Source organism: Nannospalax galili, unplaced genomic scaffold (assembly GCF_000622305.1).
Source record: "Nannospalax galili isolate Female #2095 unplaced genomic scaffold, S.galili_v1.0 scaffold43, whole genome shotgun sequence".
Lineage (NCBI taxonomy): Eukaryota > Metazoa > Chordata > Mammalia > Rodentia > Spalacidae > Nannospalax > Nannospalax galili.
Genome location: NW_008353342.1, coordinates 2,861,099 through 2,871,908, shown reverse-complemented (window position 1 = coordinate 2,871,908; position 10,810 = coordinate 2,861,099). Strand labels below are relative to the sequence as shown.

Genomic DNA, 10,810 nt, shown 5'->3' with positions numbered 1-10,810 from the left:
ATCTAGCACTTTGTAGCTCTCACAAGTATTTGTTGAATAAACAAATGAGAGAAAGGGGCATCAGGATTAGTTTTGAAAAATGGTTAGGAGTTCCACAGATGCTGAGCACTGAAATAATAAAGATACAATTCTGCCCTCAAGGATATTACTGTCTAGCTGAACAAACAGTAGGAAAACAGGCAATTAAAACTCAGCATATGTGAGTGTTAGTGATGTGATGGGAGCCTGCCACATTTTGCTCCATGACAGTGATGAAGACAGGATGACAAGAAGAGACTTATGCAGTCTTAATTGCTCATAAAAGCCGCTGAAAGATTCCCCCTCAAACAAACCTGCCTCAAGGCTATACCCAGTTTTATTTTGAAGTTAGTTCTTTCAAGAAATTTCTTCTAAGTCAGGCACAGTGGCTTACTGCTCAGCACTCAGGAAGCTGAGGCAGGAGGACTGTCCCATATTCAAGGCTATCCTGGGCTACATAATGAGTTCTAGATGAGCCTAGCATACAATGTGAGACCCTTTTTCCAAAAAAATGAAAAAGAAATTTTTTTTTTCATGTTAGAGAGCTTGAGTGAAAAACACAGGCTCATGTGCTTGAACTTGTTCTCCTGGGGGTGGTGCTATTTTGAGGATGTGGAAATTTTAGGATTTGGGGACTGAATGAAGAAGGAATGATTTGGGGAAGAGCCCAGTGGGTTAGAGCCTAGCTCCAGCCAGAGCTCTTTGTTTCCTGACCCACCATGAGGTAAGCTAGCAAGCCTCATACTCCAGCTGCCATGTGCACTCCCGGCCATGATGGGATATGCCTTCTCAAACCAGGAGCCAAAATAAAAGCTGCTTTTTGTCAGATAATCTGGTTACTACAATGAGAAAAGTAATCTGCTATGTTGATTTTGTGAATTAAATGCTCACATTGAAAACACCTGAGAAAGTGCTCAAATCAGCTGCCATATTTCAACTCTAAGAATGCTGGTCATGACACCTCCCAGTTACTTTCTAGTACTGCTACGAAATCATTGACCAAAACCAACTTGAGGAGGAAAGGGTTTATTTGGTTTTTACTTCCACATAACAGTTCATCATTGAGAAAACGCAAGCAGGGCAGTGTGGGAGACAAGCTTGAGCCTAGGGTGATATTGTAACTGTCGGGGTCACGTGATTTCCAGGTATCCAGGCTCTGTAATCTAAAACCCAGTATGCTAATGAGGCATCGTACCCTCTATTCTGTGGTAGGATGTTAAGTCTGTTATACTAATAGGATGATGCTAATAAGGTATCCTACTTGCTGTGCTGTGATTGGACCACTACCCCATATAAGCTTGCGCCTTCCTACAATAAACCAGACCTGTGTCACTGAACCTGGTCTCCTGTGTCTGAATGTGGTTCCACTGACACAGTCTCCTCACCAGCCCTGGGGTCGGGGACCAGGCAGAAGCAGTGACAACAGGAGGCAGCAGAAGAGTGGCCTTAGCCCAGGGCGAGCGGAGGAGCAGCCTTGACACCCGTGAGAACGAAGGAGCAGCACCCACGAGAATGGAGGAGTGGATGCCACTGGCGGTGACCACAGGGCAGGAGCCTGGAGGAGGCAGTGAAGCAGAAGCTATGGACTTGAAGCTGAACACTGCTTACGGACTTGCTTCCCTGGCTTGTGCCCAGTCTACTTTCTTATACAACCCAGAACCACCTGCCCAGGTATGGCACCACCCACAGTGGTCTGGGCCCTTCCATACCACTCAACAATCAAGAAAATGCCTCACCAGCATGCCCATAGGCCAATCCCACAGAGATAATTCCCCAATCAAGGCTCCTTCTTCCCAGGTGCGTCAAATTGACAACTAACACTATCTAGCACAACACATTAAAATAACTGTAAGAACTGCTAATTAATTAGCAGTTGTGAGCTGCCATGCCTGTAATGGTCACAGTGTGAGACAAGATGACCTCTGAAAGTACGCTCAAGTTCAATGATACTATCACTCCGTGAAAGATATTTTAGTCTAACAAGTCCCTTGCTCTGCTCTCAACAGCAAATATGACTGTTCTGTCTTATCCAAAGTTGGCTTTCTAAGGAAAGTCACAGCAACCATGTGCTGCTGCTTTCCTGGTCTCAAGAGCACCAATAGAAGAAGGAAGTGTGCCTAGGAACCATACTATTTCTTGCTTCCTCCTTCACTCTACAGGGACCCACTGCAGCTTGAACCTGAGAGTCCCTGACCAGCAGCCCGACTGGCACAGCCAGCACTCAGAAGAACCCGTGGGACCTGGGAAGTGCTGTGCGTCTTCCACGCTACCGCTGGTTTGAGCAGGCCACCAAGCAGCTCTGGGTTGCTTTGCATCTCACTATTAGGCTTTTCTGGTATTCCTACATCCCTCCAGGGAGTCCTCCACAATGAGAACTGACCAGCTAGTGAAGGTCTTCATGCCCCAAGGGACATGTCTCCGTGGAGCACAGAGCCAGCTATTTCTCATCTCATTGGAAAGCCACTCCAGATGTTCTGATCCAGCAGCCCAGAGAGGTGGAGGGCAGGACACAAAGTGTGGGTGTGATGTCAGGAAGACCCACGTTTCCATGTGCTGGGCGGCCTTAATTTCTAAGTCTCATTTTTTCATATGTAAAATAAATGGATATGCCATTACCCTGAGAAAGAATAGGTGGCCATGGAGCATGCTGAGCTAACAGCTGCTGCTGGACTTCACAGCACTGTTTAGCTAAGAAGCAGGACAGATCCAGCAAGCTGCCTCAGGGTACTCCTCTCAGGGCCTTCAGCCACAAGCACTAAGCCAAACAAGACTTTTCACTAAAACAAACTTTGTAGGCAGCATACACAAAGAAGAAAAACTGGAGCTATAAATTTTTTTCTATAAAAGACTTTATGCTGAGCATATGGCTAGTCAAGATAAATACAAACTGTACAGATTTTATTCCTATCTTCTATAAGCTTTAAAGCTTGCATTTTAAAGGCAGGTGTGGCGATACACACCTATAATGCCAGCAGTCATGAGACAGAGAGGAGAATCAGGACAAGATCGAGGCCAACCCAATCTACATAAGCGTTCCAGGTCAACTACATAGTGAGACCTTGCCGCAAGAAAAAAAATAAGGACAAAAACTACCCAGAGAACAACCTTACATATCAATGGAAGAAAGTATAAAAAGTGTTTTGGGTTACTTTCTCTGTTGCTTGCTGTGATAAACACTATGACCAAAATCAACAGTGGAGGAGAGAGTTTAATTTCCTCTTACATTTCCAGGTAACACTTCTTTACTGAGGGAGTCAGGGCAGGAAGTCAAGGAAGGAAACCGGAGGCAGGAGCTGAAGCGGAGACTGGAGAAGCACTGTTACCTGGCCTGCAGCTGCCTTGTACCACACAGGCCCACCTATCTAGGGATGGCACCACCCACAGTAGGCTGGGTCTTCCTACATCAATTAGCAATTAAATGCCTCCCAGACTTGTCCATAGGCCAATAGGATGAAGTAAATTCCTTGACTGAGGTTCCCTCTTTCTAGGTATGTCTAGTTTTATCAAGTCAGCAAAAACTAATCAGCACAGAAACCAAACAACCCTGAACCAGAAGGAAACCAAATTTAGCCCCTAAACAGCTTGGTTTACCTCTATTAGACTGATTTAAATTATGCTTTCAGGAAATGGGACCAAAAAAGAAATACTTATTAGCATGCAGCCTCTCATTTAGGTGATGAAGGTACAGCAGAAGGGCTGAGGAGACAAGGTTTTCTGGGCTGCGCTTTGTAACTGACTTCTGAGGTCTCTAGGTTTCATTTTGTTTTGTTTTTAAAACTATGTATTAGAAAGAAAACTTCTGTTTCACTGTTTTGATGAGGACGGCTCTTGTTATCACACATATACACATGGACACAGACACAGACACACATGCTCGGCATGCCTCACTTGATGTCCTGTCTCCATGGCAATCCTAGAGTTAATTTCACCATTCAATTATTGCATGGTGGCCTTCACTGACTGTTTAAATCGCTGTGGGTTTCAGGCTCTTCCTAGTAATTCAGAGTGGTCACAAAACCCATTAGGAAAAACTGAAAAGAAGACAAACAGTGACATCTTTGCATGCTGTTGTAAGCGATACTGGGGAACCACATACGGATCTAGGGACAACTGCTGCATGGTGAACCTCAAGGGTGCTGGCAGAGAAGAGGACAGGAGTAAGCTCATGGAAAGAAACAGTGTGTCTGGGTCTTAGTGTGACTAATGGTCAGTCCATGCGTAGAAATCATTATTGTTTGAGAAGCCAATAAATAATTTGACTTTAATGCAACCCACCTATTCCCACAAATTTTCCTTTTCCTCTTAAGTCACTGTGAATGGATTTTTATCAAAGATCAATTTTTGTGCCTTCCAAAGAACCTGAATGAGACTGCTTGAAGCATTGTACAGTGGCAGATTTCTGAGTTCTTCTTATTATCCATGTCCTTTATGTTCAACTGACTGAGTTACAAAATCAGGAAGCTGCTGTTAGCAACGCCCTGGCAGTAAGGTAGAGCTGAGCTATCCCCTCACTGTCAGGGTGTGTGGGTACTTTGTGTGTCTGTGAGAGATTCTGTGTGTGAGAATGTGTGTTATGTGTGAGATTATGTGTTCAAGAGTATGTGTTTGTGAGAGTGTGTGTGTGTTTGTGTGAGAGTGTGTATGCAGGTATGTGTTTAAGATAGAAAAGTATTATGCATGAGTGTGAATGTGTTGTGTGTGTGAGATTATATATGAGAGTATGTGTGAAACTGGGTGTGTGAGTGTATGTTTGTGAGAAAGTATATGTAGTGTGAAAGTGTACTTGTATGTAAGCATATGTGTGTATGGGAGAAAGAGTGGTGTGTGTGTGTGTGTGTGTGTGTGTGTGTGTGTGTGTGTGTGTGTCCAGATGGATTCTGGGACACTACAGGAGAAAAGGAGACTTTGATCTTCTGAAAGAGCACAGTGGCAGAGCAAGCTAGATGGTGCATAGGGTCCTCATGGCTCTGGAAATCTGACCCTCCCTCCAGCCTGTCTCTTTTGTGATGAACAGTGTGCATTTCCTAGTCAGCTGGACACAGCAAAGGCGGGGGAAGAGTACAGCTTGTGGCCATGACATGGAACAAAGCTAAATAGGTCATATGCTGATAGAACCTCTGACCTTGGCCTCATTAGCACCCATGCAGAGGCCACCCAACAGAGCAGAGATAAGTGGTCACACACTGAACAGAGGCTGTGGGAGAGAGAGAGAGACGCAGCCAGCAGTTCTCCATCCCAAGCAGCACACTTGTTTCAGGCCAAATTCACCGGCATACTTGTTAAGCACTGGGCGTGCTGGGCACTGGGTGTGCTGGGGAATACAAAGACACATTCTCCCTGGTATTGCTCCTGTCCGGGTGGTATAATTTCAGTTATACAAAGTCCCATCACTTGGAGTGCAGAGCAGCAAATAAATGCCATTTAATAGGTACCAATTTTTCCTCCCTTTTCATTTAACAATAGTTTTATTTTCTTATTTGCAGTCATAAGGCTTCCCTAGACAGTGAAGGGAACAAAATATTCATAAACTCATTACCAGAACTAGGACTTTAAAAATTTTGCTTAGAATATGACCTGATTATTAAGAGACAAATATCCAATTAAAAATATGATTCACTCTCATCTATAATCAAAGAAATGCAAATTAAACCAAAATGCCACCATTCATACCCCAGATTATAAAAGCTTTTTAAAATTTTTTATTTTTATTTATGTGTGTGTTGGGAAGAGGAGCCGAGTGTTGGATCCCATGTAGCTGGAGTTAGACAGTTGTGAGTCACCTGATGTGGCTAGCTCAGGTTCTCTGCAAGAGCACTACAAGCTCTTAACTGCTGAGCCTTTTATCCAGCCCTATATCAAAGCTTACTCCTTTTTTTGTTTTTGTTTTGTTTTTTTTCTGAGACAGAGTCTCCCTATAGCCCTCACTGGCCTGACCTGGAACTTGTCATGTAGACCAGGCTGGCCTAGGAATTCACACAGATCTGCCTGGCTCTGCCTCCCAAGTGCTGGGATTAAAGCCATGCACCACCATGCCCTACTGCTGTCAAAGCTTTTTAAAAGCAGTGTTTGTTGCTGGTGAGGGGTATCTATCTATCAGGGTTCCCCTATCTGAGTGTATGAATGTGTAACGTGGCTATGTGAAAAATGAATAGTTCCTTTATAAAGAGTGATTAGGAACTCCACCTAATGGTACACACCTATAATCCCAGCAGGTAGAATGCTAGGTCAGCCCTAACTGCACTGCAAAATACTATCTCAGTAAAACAAATATTAAATAGGTAATAAGATCTTTACATCTCTGAAACCCAACGAACTGATAGTCTCATCTCATGGGATCCATCCTAATGACATAAAGAAGAATAAAATTTTGTTTATGATAATACATTGAACTCAATGAAGAATAAATTTTGTTTACAATACATTGAACTCAATGTCAATTTAATGAACTATTAAATATTTCTAGCACATCAGCAAGGTGGGATGAAGTCTATATAAACATATATAAAACTGTATAAAACATGTCACCTGGCCATGTTAAATATTGAAAGAAGGATATAAAACCCTCCATCAGTGTGGTGGCAACTTTACTTACATACCTATGTGCATGATAAGGGCAAAGTCACCATCAACATCACTGGACTAAGTGGCTGTTTATGTTCCTTAGTTATACTGTCTTATGACATTCTGTCTTAAAATGTGTTAGATTGGACCATATGAATTTATCTTATTTGCAGGTCAAGAATGGTCAAATAGTAGCCATTCCATATGTTTAGCATATTCGACAGTAGCTTAATTCCATGTACTCCATAGTAGCTTAACTGCATATAATTTAATATTATACATTATAATTAACATTAACAAGTTATATTAATATACTATTTTATCATTAACCAGCAGTCATCATACTCATAACTTAGTAGTACATTAAACAGGAACTGAAATTATATCAATTTAAGTTATCACTAGTAACTTAATTAGCTATACTGTCAACAAATGATAATGTAGTTTCTAATGTACTTCCCCATGCCCTTGCAACATTGACTTTTAAAAGCTTAATAGGGCTAAAGGGATGGCTCAGTAGTAAGAGCACTGGCTGCTTGTGCAGAAGACTCGAGTTCCACTCTCAGCCTGGGTCCTCAACACCCACATTGTGGCTAACAACTGTAATTCCAGTTCCAGGAGCTCCAATGCCCTCTTCTGACCTCTATGGGCATTCCATGCACATGGGTACTTATATGTAGGCAAAGCACAAAATAAATCTGATTAAGAGGATGGCTATTTCTAGTAATTTTGTCTCTCTCTAGTAATTTTCTGTTCATATTCTAGTCAAAAAAGCCTTTTCAAAACAAAGGATTATTTAGGTACGATTTGCCCAATGTATCATTAAAAATAGATTTCATATCTGGGAGATGCAACAATCCTAAAAGAAATGCTGGAGAAAGAGCAGAGGACTACTAAATGACATGAGGTGGTCCTGGGCACAGATCCCATCTGCCAAAGGCTCCTGACCTCATTCCTGAAGCCTAAAGTTGTGCACTCTGATGACAAAATTTAACACAACTAACAACTTGCACTCTAAAGGTCTCCATTCCCAAACTCCTCAGCTGTGTCCGTGGACATTCCGCACTTAAGATGTAATTGGCCCCTCAAACCGTTGGCAGTTCAGTATAAATATTTCCTCAACTGACAATGGTTAGGTCTAATGTTATGATTAATATATAACAAAGTGCTTTCTTTAAACAAGAAGTAAACAGCCAAGACATAAAATAAGCCAGAATGTAGTATGTTGTTAACTGATATGTGGATTTTAAAGCTTTCTATGGCTTTTTCCTCCAAGTGGTAGGATTCTGTGTTTTATTATGAACAATAGAGTTGTCATTTCCCTTTCTAATCTTACTATTAAATAAAGAACTGTAATGTCCCATTTTAAGTTCTGGGATGAGACATTCTCAGAGCTTGTTCCATACCACACAGTGTGATGACCCATAGTGGCAGGGTGCAAAAGTTGTTGAACACAGTAAGGCATGAGGAGCATATTTAATCTGTGAAGTAATCCTTTCAGTAAGTGAAGCATCACTGAGTCAACTTCTCAGTGATAATGAGAAAAAAAAGACAAAACAGATGGAAAACTGGTATAAAATCAAAAGGATCTTGCTAATCTTGCTGAGTTGGGTTAGTGTTGAGAGTAGTTAAAAAAAAATAAAGATTAGGGGCTGGAGAGGTGACTCAGTGGTAAAGAGAACTGGCTGCTCTTGCAGAGGACCCGGGTTTGGTTCTCAGCACCCCCATGGCAGTTAACATAACCATCTGTAACTACAGTTCCAGGGAATCTGACACTCTCTTCTGATCTCCATGGTCACTGCATGACACAGGTGCTCTTATACACATGTAGGCCATATACTCATACACATAAAAATAAAAATAAGTAAAATATTAAAAAAGAAAGAAAAGGGGACAAATATCATGTTTCATTTTATAAAATAAGTATTGCCTCTTCAAACTGCCCATTTTCTTTTTCTCCATTCCTCTCTCTCTCTCTCTCTCTCTCTCTCTCTCTCTCTCTCTCTCTCTCTCATACTACACACACACACACACACACACACACACACACACACACACACACTTTTATCTGGAAACTAAGTGTCTCGAAATTAGTACTTTGGTTCCTTCACCCCACTTTTATGAGACCCTAAGTACCTCAATAACATTTCTGAAAGATTATAAATCATTAAGAAAAGAAATTGAGTAAGAGTTTTTAAAGTCCTCAGGAACTTGGGGCTATTTGGGAAAAAAAATGTAAAACTTACAATCAAGTTTATTCTATTACCATCATACATGCCAACTGCCCCATGTCAAGATTCCTCAAATCTTCTATTAAAATCTTAACATACTAGTTTTTTTTTTGTTAATTCTAAAAAAAGAGGCAAAGTTTTATAAAGATATGAAGGCCCAAATTTTTTCATGTTAAATTTACTTACTTTCTAATTACAAAAGTCATGTAAAGTTATTTGAAAAGTAAACATTGCAAAACTCTGTGATTCTGTTAAAAAAAAAAAAAATCAACTTCCCAGAGACTGCACTGTGCCAAGAGATATCTAGTAGGTCAGGTGGCTGTGCCCTTGGTCCTCCCTAAGCAAACACTTGCTTCCATTCTTCTTTCCCTCTTTGGAATATATTTTGGTACATGTTCATAACATTATGAACATGGAGAAGACACAAGCTTTATTAGGCACACTGTAAAGCAATAACGGCAGAGACCTCTAATGTTCGTGGCCCTCTAATACACCTTTGCTAGTATGGCTAAATCACATGTCCACAGAAAGTTTTTGAAAACTACATTTATTTATAGAAAGTAAAGGTAATAAATATATTTTAAATATGATTCCCCAAATTCAAATCAATATGAGGGGGGAAGGTCCTGTATTTTGTGTTTAAAGGGATCTTTCTGTCCCTGGCTTTGGGCTTTAACCAGTGTCTCTCAGCATTCCTTAAGCCAGCCAGGCCCTGGAAGCCAGGGGCAATGGCAAAGCTACACTAAGAAGATAACCTTTCCCACCCAAAAGGTGGGAAATAACATCTGCTAAGAACCAAAAGCAAACTGCAGTTCAACCAAAACCCCAAGGGGTGGGAGTGTTCAGAGAGAGTCTTGGCTTATCAAATAAAACCCACAACAGAACAATTGTTTCAATGCAATGCTCTAAATTCTGAACTCTCTCTAGATTAAGTACCAGATTAGTCAAGTCTGGCCAAGCTCATTAATACAGAAACTGGCCTTCCATCCTGCTCCCTGTTTACTGTTCTTCCAAAGGACAGGGAGGACTTGCAGGAGCTACCAACCCCAGGCCTTTTCCTATTGATAAAGAAGGGTTTTCTCTTTAAGAGTGCGTCTTACAAAGCAGATTTCAAGCATCTTCTCAGATTTGCCATTTTGAAACTGGAAAGTTGGCCCTATCTATTTTCCTTCTGTATCTGGAGTGGCTAGTTAACATTTTACAGCTACTGAACAATACCCCGCAGGCCTCTGGAATCTCAGATGAGTTATCAGATACCTTGGATACCTGTCAAGCCCTGCAGGGCGTGTGGCTGCTCAGGCATCCTATGTTCCAAGCTGCTGGAAAGACAAGCAACAGACTTCCTCTACCTACCCTATCCCCTAAATCCCTTGGGCCTGCCAGGGCCTTCCAGTCTCTGCAGCAGAGGGTGAAGTTTTGCAGGAGGAAGACTCAACAGATTAAAGGCCTCTCTCTGTTCAACAAATATTTGCTTGCTCACTCCAGTGGAGTGAAAGTTTGCCCCATGCTGTCTGCCAGAGTTTACAGGGAGAGACTTTCAGAAGCTTGTTATAGGTGATAAAGAACTAGACCTAACATTAAGGTAAATAAAGTCCAAAGACACAGAACATTATGGAAAACCAAAGAAATTTCCCAAACTCCCATTTTTACAGGAAAAGTCCAGCACATATCCATGAAACAGAATCTCCACATGACTTCCAGAGATCTGTGTGTGTTCTTGCTATGCTAGAGGGTCTCCATCCCATCGTGTGACATTCTAAAACCACCTGACAAAGGGCACCAATTTCTAAAGTTTTACCTTCATGAGCCGTGATCACTCAATCACTCAGTTTACATGGCTAAATCTAGTCTGCTTTTACTTTTTCTTCTCATGCAAAGCATCTCCAGTTGCCAGAATCCCACTTCTCACCTCCCCCAAAGGAATACTCCCACCTAAGAATCCTCACCCAAATCCTTAGTTATCTTTTCTTTTGGAGTCTGAAATCACACACACACACACA

General features: G+C 41.6%; 1 protein-coding gene across 2 annotated transcripts in view; it reads right to left on the bottom strand.

Moving 5' to 3' along the window:
* The window catches only part of Jcad (junctional cadherin 5 associated), a 103,294-nt gene that overhangs the window by 42,792 nt on the left and 49,692 nt on the right, over positions 1 to 10,810 (bottom strand). The gene's annotated exons all lie outside the window — the stretch shown is intronic.